Source organism: Pteropus medius, unplaced genomic scaffold (genome assembly GCF_902729225.1).
Source record: "Pteropus medius unplaced genomic scaffold, Ma_sr-lr_union100, whole genome shotgun sequence".
Taxonomy (NCBI): Eukaryota; Metazoa; Chordata; class Mammalia; order Chiroptera; family Pteropodidae; genus Pteropus; species Pteropus medius.
The window spans coordinates 5,894,702-5,903,462 of NW_024340849.1; the positions used below are offsets into that span (position 1 = coordinate 5,894,702).

Below are 8,761 nucleotides of genomic sequence, written 5' to 3' on the forward strand. Positions count from 1 at the left end.
TAACTACTCAATGGCCCCCTCTTTCCCTGCTAACTAAAGCTTCAGGTAGAATATAGAATCTATTGATCTCTGGGAGGATAAGCCTCTGTCCCAGCCCCAGGGGCTAAACCATGATTGGTCTAAATCTTCCAAAATGATCTCTGTTTCATTGACCATTCGCTGGTCTCAAGGTAGCATATGACCTGGTTTACTGATGAGAGGTGAAGGGAAGGTCTGATGGAGAAGTGTCCCATCTACAAAAATTTGAAAGCATCAGAATGAGAAATGCTTTTTCCTCTGTTTTCTTCCTGCCTGAACAAAGACATGAGTCTGGAAGAAGGTGAGTGTAACGGCCACCCTGTAGCATTTTAAAAGTCAGAACAGCAAGAGGAAAAGTATTTAATGACTGGATTCTACGTGAAACCCAGAATGCATACCTCTGGTTTCCTTGCTCTGTGAGAATGACTCCCTGTGTCTACGTAAGCTATGGTCAGTGAGTTTTCTGTTACTTGCAGTCAAATGGATACCTAATACATGAATTAACTCCTACTATGGTTAATATTATATGTTTTATAAACAAAATGTTTTTAATAACCCATGATCTTTGTCCTTAAAGATTTTTTAGTCCAAAGAATGAGATAACGCATATAATAAAAATCATCATCATCATCATCATCATCCACAGTATGAACTATCTTGATTCAATCGATCTTTTTTAGTACATATTATGGGTCACATCGGTGTTAGCTTCCTAATGCTGGTATGGATGAGATTCTCTAAGAGCAAAACTAAACACGTGATGAACTGTCTCCTAGACATAAAGAATCTTCACAGCATGGATAACACCGAGCAGAGTCTTAGCAATTTCAACGCTTTATAAAGGAAATAAAAACAGCTTTCCACATAAAACAGCAAAAGGCAAATTAATTGGTAAATGCAAACTCTTATCACATTCATCACTTATTCAATATAGCAATGTTGCTATATTGAGGATATAGCAATTGAAATCTTTATAATAAGTGCTTAAAATAATAGGTTAATCTACAAATTAACAAAACTCTGTGTATAAGATTACCCTTTTTATTATCAAATGAGATTTTCTGATGTAAATAACATTTTATGACATTAATTCCTCTCATTTTTTCATTTGCTCTTACATAGTTACAGATCAGAAACTATCTCTTTACAAACCATCCATGTAACCAACTGAAAGTGTTTCATTATACCAACAGCTTACAAAATAAGTCTCTATTCACCAAGAAGAGACTATATGATATTAAATGTATATCGTTTTTGGTTGTAGAAAAAAAGAACACATTTTAACAAGTGTTCTGTAGAGGTGCCAAACAAATTCACTCCTTAGTATAATACTTATGACAGTAGTATGGTTTCATTGTTGTGATTATTTTTGTTAGCACCGGTGTATGTCCAATCATATTTTAATTAATGCTGATTTGGAGTAATTGTTCCCTTCTATCCTGTAATTTAGAGGGCAATGAAACTATAAATGATCAAATTTCTTGGAAAACCAGTAAACCAAGACAAATATTTAAAAAAAATAAAATAAAAGAACAAAAGGAACTTTTAATTAAAAGCACATTAAATATTATATATATTTTCATATACATACTCATTATTTGCTACTTAATGAATTATTCCTTTTAGTTAAAATTCCGAAATGAAGACAAAAATTTATTTCAGCATATTAAATTTATCCTTGCCATTTTTCAAAATAAATCAGCACCATAAAATTATAATGTCTTTAAAAATGTCACATTAAGTTTTATTTCACTAGTGTTTTGAAGACTATATAATTGGATTCTGGTACATTGAGATTTTGCCTACCAATTAGCTGTGTGTTTTTTACACATCTGACTATACAGAATAGAGTTGGGTTTAATCATGCAGTCCTTGAACTAGAATAGTTATTTCCTATTCTGAAGTGTTTCTCAAGCAAGTGTAGTGGGTATATTTAATCCTCATGTGTATTTATTAAATCATTCATTTTCCCTATACATATGTTCATACACTTCATGTTTTATTTCAGATGACTGTAAAAGTATCTGTCAGTGGCTGTACCACAAAGCCTTAGATGTGTGAAAAAAATAGTTTTCTGCTATTGACTCTTCTTATTCGGATTTTTGCATTATTTTCACAAAAAGTGGGGGTGGGGCACAAGGGAATGCTGGGAGGTGATGGATATTTATTACCTTGATTCATGAGTACATTTATATCCCAAACTTAGCAAATCGTATGCATTAAATACGTGCAGTATTTTATATTAATCACACCTCAGTAAAGCTGTTAAAATTGTTCACACGATCAGGTATCATGATTCCTGCAAGTATTTTTTGATGCAGTACATAACCAAATAAAAACAATTTGGTGGGTATACAATGTTTAAATAATATGTATTACTAAACACATTATTCCTCACTAAAGAGGAGGTTAATATGTAAGTTAACATTGGACTGTAGACTCTATTGGTTCCAGCTCTGAGTTTGCCACTTTCTAAACAGATGATCTAGAACAAACTGCATAAACTGCCTTTGACTCACATCCTTATTTATAAAAGGAGACGGAAATATCACGTGACCATGAAATAGGGAAATGCCCGCAGACTAGCTGACCCAGGCAGTCTCTTAGGCAAAATGATAGTTTTCCTCATGCTATAAAAGTCACTAATATGTCACCTTAGAATACTGTATTAATTCTTCCGGTTTCTTTTCTCTCTTTTGAAAGAGAAATGGTGTAATTAAAAAACAGGAAGAGCAATACATAAAGTTTACAAAAAAAGTTCTGAATTTCATTTAATAAAGGTATAATCTCAATTTCATATCATTTAATATTATTCAGTGAGATATTCAGTACCATTATCTCCATCCAAAAAACGAGAAACTGGGGCTTGGGGTTCTAACGTAACCAGCCCAAATCCTACACTTGGAGGGGGTCAACCCAGCTGGGAATTAAGGAAATTTGAATCCAGAGCCACTGCCTCATCATATTAAAAATCTACAGCTTCAAAATATCTATTTTCACTATAGTGAGATCATCTTTCAGATTATTTCATAAATATATCTGGCGGCCTTCCATTTTGAATATTTTTATGCTCGAGTATTTCCCAATAAATCACACTGCGATTAGTCAACTGATCCTGACGTGGCACTTTGAGCAGATTCAATCTCCTCGTCATAGCTTAAGAAACTGCTCAGCCTGGGGCTTGCCCATTCCTCCAAATGGCCTTGCCATTCTGCGTCCATGTCCCACCCTTCAGCCGCCCCGCTGAGACCACTGCTCACCCAAATCTGGCCTCAGCAACATCCGTGGTGCAATCCAATGGCTATGCAGGAGCTCTGCCCCTTGTCCCCATGCACCCCTCCCCCGGCTTCTCATCCTTCAGGGAGCAAGCAACTAGTGAGACCCACAATGCCTGTCCTCCATCCCTTAAAGGCCCTACACCTGAGTGGGAAATCCGCCTTTTGCCTCCTCTGGATAGTGAACAAAAAAGACATGGCTTTGGCTAACTTGGCACCTTGCGAAAAACCAAAGTGATAAATCAAATTAACAATCATAAATTTCAACTGTCTTTGAAAGAAATAAACAGTGTACTGTGACTCAGTACATACCTACATTCTTAGAGAAGTCTCTCTGAAGTGGCGTCTTATGTATTATCTGAAGAATGAAGTAGACCAGAAATAAAAGCATTTTTGGCAAAAGTTGCACTATGGGGGAAGAATAAAAAAGGGTCCAAAGGGCTTTTGTTTTATTGTTTATACTTATTGCTTTCCATTAACCTATAGGAAATGAATTCTAAATGAAACTTCTTAGTTTTTTTTTTCCCAAGGAGCCTCTAAGACTTCTAATACGTATACAATAATGTTAATAAAAGCCATAAGCAAATAGATTACTATGGATTCAAAACATAATGGAAAGGAACAGTTGTTATTATAGATGTGACACCATACACTCTGATAAAAAGAGGGAAAAAAGTGATCAGTTTTTAATGCTCAGGGGAAAAAAAAAAACATATTGTATTTTAAAATGTGGCCTGTCAAGCATGCACAAAGGATTAGTATAAAAATGTATGCATTTTGTATGTGTCTAAAGCAGAAAAAAAATAATGTATTTTTAGGACTGCTTTGCAAGAAAACACGAAATAAATGTGAAAACTGCCCTTGTGACAATGAAGTAAGTGAAACAATTATAGTGAATGGCTCTATGACTTCACTTCTAGATAGTTCCAATTTTGCCCATGGTTAAGTATTACATTAAAAAACCCGTACACTTTGGCAAATTATACGGACAGTTATAGTCTGTGTTTGCTGTTGTGAATGTGAGATTTTAGAATCATACAGAGGCAGGAAATACTTGCACAAAGAAGGCAACTAAATAATATAAAATAAATTTGTACATGTTGCCAATTATTTAAAACTTAGATACTTTATTTCTCAAAAGCATTGTCGTGTAAGATAAGCATAAATGTAAACATTTAAAAGCAAATGTATTTGTTTGCCAAGAGTTATTACTAAACTGTAAATTGCATTACCTGATCAGATAGAAGTTATTTTAAAAACTGGGCATGGAATTCAGATGATAAGCCCAGCCTTTTTGTAGCTGACTTTTCCCTGCTACCTATCTCTTTAACTTCTCACTATTACCTAAAATTGAAGCCACGTGCCACTGCTTCAAATCGATGTGATGTCTTTTTCTTGAATATAGGTTTTCAGTAAAGCATTTGAGAGAAGTAATATTTTTCTTAGATAATGCTCAATGACAAAAATTAATCCCATTTCTCTTAAAATAAACTATTTCATAATAATACTTCCAAGTTATATCTTGATATTATTGCTACCATTCTCAGACAGCAGCCCTGTTTCCTGTGCTTGAAGAAGAAAAACACTACCTTACAGGTTAAAGGTAGAAAGTGATCACTCGGACTTCTTTGGGATATGAAAAAAAAAAAAGAAAGAAAAAGGAATACAGAAAGATCCAAAATCCACAATCCACAATCCATTTTATAAAGTGCCAATGTATAATTTGTAATGAGCCTTGGAAAAATAAAATTTCTCTTTTCTGGCAAGCTGATCATCTTGAAGCTTTTATAGTGCTTTGCTTGCCAAGTACAAATTTAAGTTCAGATAATCTAGAATTTCTTGGAGGATATAACAAAATTTAATTATGCTTGCGTATTTCTTGGGGGTGCCAACAAGGTTCAAGGAAATTCTGTCTAAAAATAATTCTCAAATATCTTACCAGTGAACAAATATTAAGACATAAGGATATCTTATTTAAAATCTAAATTCATAGCTTAAGTATATTTTTTCTAACAGTATATATAAAATCTATGCTATTTAATAGCTATTTGTTTGGAAGCCTGACACTTGTTGAATTCTTCAACATGCCTTCATATTTATGTTTATTTTAAGGTTTCAGTGAATGAAACCACAAACTATCCTAATTTTCTAATGCAATCTAATCCAACTTAATAACGCCAAATAAATAAGCCAAAACATTTGTTGAGAACATACACCAAAAACAAAATTAGTATTAGCTGTGGTGGGACCCTGGAGCCCTGTCAAACTTTATTTTCATATAAAATAATCTCGCTACTATTTCCAGGTGGCTAAATGGTCAGAGTGCACATTTTATCGGAAAAAAAAAAAACACTGTGAAAACCTGCTCACATCAAGGACTCCATCACTGTGCAAAGTTGGACAGGTGACCTTGAATCTGGAATTTACATTGCTATATAACTATCGTTTTGTGTCATTTCATAGAGATTAAATCACATAGAGGACAATGCAACTGTGTCCATCAGTACTAATTAAAAAGAAATTAAAGTCCAGAGGACCATATAGCCAACAACTCAAATTTATAATTATTTTTAATTTACAACGTGAGAGCAAACTATCCTGTGAAATAATTCCTACCTCAGTTCCACTCCAGGCATTGTTAAGAGGGAGGGTTCTGCTTCTTATTTTTTTACTTAAAAGCTATTTGTTAAGATTATAGATTTCTTTAATATTAGATTCATCATCAGTTTCTAATATTTATGTTCACTTCGAGTTTCAGTGGAAACCACAAACTACCCCAGTTTTCCAACGCATTTCTTCAGCAAAATTCCTAAGCCACTTACCCCACTCACACTTGCTCTTAAAGTACATATGAGGCTAAGTCAGAAATGCTTCACAAAGCTGGTTACACTTTGTATCGAACAAGAGAAAGCCCTCTGATGTCAGTATGATTCAGGAATATTTTTTCACACCCATCTGATGGAATGTACAAAGTGGCCACACTACTCCGTGCTAGCTCTCTGGGAAGATTTCACAAGCTTAATAATTAAGTTTGGAGAATACAGCCTGAATGATTGTCATATTTACTTTTGAAAAGCAGTTATAAAATATTTTAACAGAAAAATTTATTCTTAAAGTCTTTAAGAATACATTCTTTACATGAATAATCCCAATTGGCTAAAATGTATCTCACATTATAAAACTAAGAGAAAATACATTAATCAGAAGCAGCAATGTTATAATGTATTTAGACTTTCATGAGCTATTCCTACGCATATTTCCAAACACTTTTCCTCATCCACCCTACATCTTACTAAAGCAAAGCAATATTGATACAAAGCACACATGCTATTGTTTCTTAAGTTTTACTTCTTATGTATGATCTGGATTTTAACTATCAGTGTAAAGAGCTATGTCCATATTGTTGGAAGAGATTTAAATCCACCCTTTTGAATTATAAATCAGATTGAAGAAAAAGTCCTTAAAAGGCCCAACTGCCCCAAATTACAAGATTATTGGTTCATCGAATGCTATAGAGACTATCTAGAAAAGATGGGGCAAATAGGTATTTTTTTTCCAGACAAGAGAAAGACCAGATTTAAAGAAGTTATGCCCCCTCCACCCCAGAGTTCAACAGACAACATGGCAATCTTAGATTTGCAGTTATTCTTTGTCAAGGGCCACCGAGGGCCTGGTGCCCAAAACATTTGCCATGGTAATCTTCAGACGTTTCAAAATACCCACCAAGATGTCTTGTAAGACTGTCATCCTTGTCTTGATGGCCAAGTAATATTTTAAATATAGAAATTAGTATTAAATTTATTTCTTCAGTATAATCTTTAGACACTGTCATGATAAAACACATTTAACCTGAGCTAAGGAACAACAGATAAATCTGCAAATAATTAACACGGTAATGGAGGTGTGTTAGTTTCTTATTGCTGCTGTAGCAAAAAAGTACAAACTTAATGGCTTAAAGCGACGCAAATTTATTATATCGCAGTTCTGAAGTGCAGAAGTGCAAAATAAATTTCTCTGGGCTAAAATCAAGGCGTAGGCAGGAATGGTTTCTTCCAGAAGCTCTGAGAGGGAAATCCATTTTCGGGCCCTTTTTAGCTTCTAAAGGCCACCTGCATTCCTCGGCTCCAAGAGCCTGCATCGCATCTCTCCATCCCTGTGCTCCCATCCTCACGTGTCCTACTCCGAACACTGACCTTCCTCTCTTTCCTTGTAAGGACCCTTCTGATCGCACTGGGCCCACCCAGATAATCATCTCAAAACGCTTAACTTAATCGCACCCGCAGAATCTCTTTTAGCAGACAAGGGCACACATTACCGTTCCACAGGTTAGGGCGTGGGCATCTCACGGGGGTTAGTACTCAGCCTACAACAGAGGACATAGTGAAAGGAGATCGGACTTTGAAACCACATGGATATGAGTTCAAATTCTTGCTCTGTCATTTACCGTCTTGTGACCTTAGAAACTTAATTAACCTACGTGAAAAAGTTTTATCACCTGTAAAATGAGGATATGAATAGATTTGTAATGGAGTTGTTTCGAGGGTACCACGTGAGTACTCCCTCTCCACTGGATCGTCCCCTTCAGCACACCGAAGCGACTGCATCGTTACCACCTCCCCACCGAGCGATGCTCCATTTCTCTGTCTCATGACAAAAGAGACAGTTTATCGAACGTGTCGATTTTCACTGCTTTCATGTCCTCACGCCCCTCCTCTCATCAACTCATTTCACGGCAGAGAGGGACAGACACTCCACAGAAATCCCACTGGCCAGCATCGCGAATGACCTCAGTCTCACCAAATCACAAATTCTTTTCTTCATCCTTGCCTAACTTGACCTCAGCCACATTCAAAACAGCTGAAAACCCCTTGCTCTTTAAACACATGTGTTTACCTCATCACCACACTCTTCTGATTATTCTGTTGCCTCCAGCTGCTTCTTCTGCTTTGTTCCTCCCTGCCGCCCCTCTTTACACACTGGAGAGTGTGAAGCTTGATGACACGAATAGAAATCATTGCCACTGACGGCCAAAGTCCTGTCTCCAGTCCTTCAATCTCCCTTGGGCTCTGCACTCACACAATGTAGTATATTCTCTGTATCTTCATTCTGATGTCTGATGGGAATCTCTATCTCAACCTTAAACAAACTGACCACATCAAACTCTTGGTCCCCAGTCCTCTGCAAAGTTTTCCCTGTCGTTAACATCACAGTCAATGGCATAACCGTCCATGCAACAGCTCAAGTCAAATACCCAGTTTCTCCGACCCACATCTCCTCGGCAAGCTCTATTATCTCCTTTCTTCCCGTTACTTCCGAGATCCATGTGCTTCTTTCCACCTTCACTGCCTCGATCCTGCAGAAACCAGCACCATGCCTCTCAATATTACTACGATTGAGATGCCTACTAATACTTCTCTCGCTCGCGCTCGCTCGCGCTCGCTCGCGCGCTCTCTCTCGCGCGCGCGCTC

The 8,761-nt window shown here is 36.4% G+C and overlaps 1 protein-coding gene across 3 annotated transcripts in view; it reads right to left on the minus strand.

Moving 5' to 3' along the window:
• Nucleotides 1–8,761, minus strand: part of CCDC102B (coiled-coil domain containing 102B) — a 201,378-nt gene that overhangs the window by 170,025 nt on the left and 22,592 nt on the right. The window lies entirely within an intron of this gene.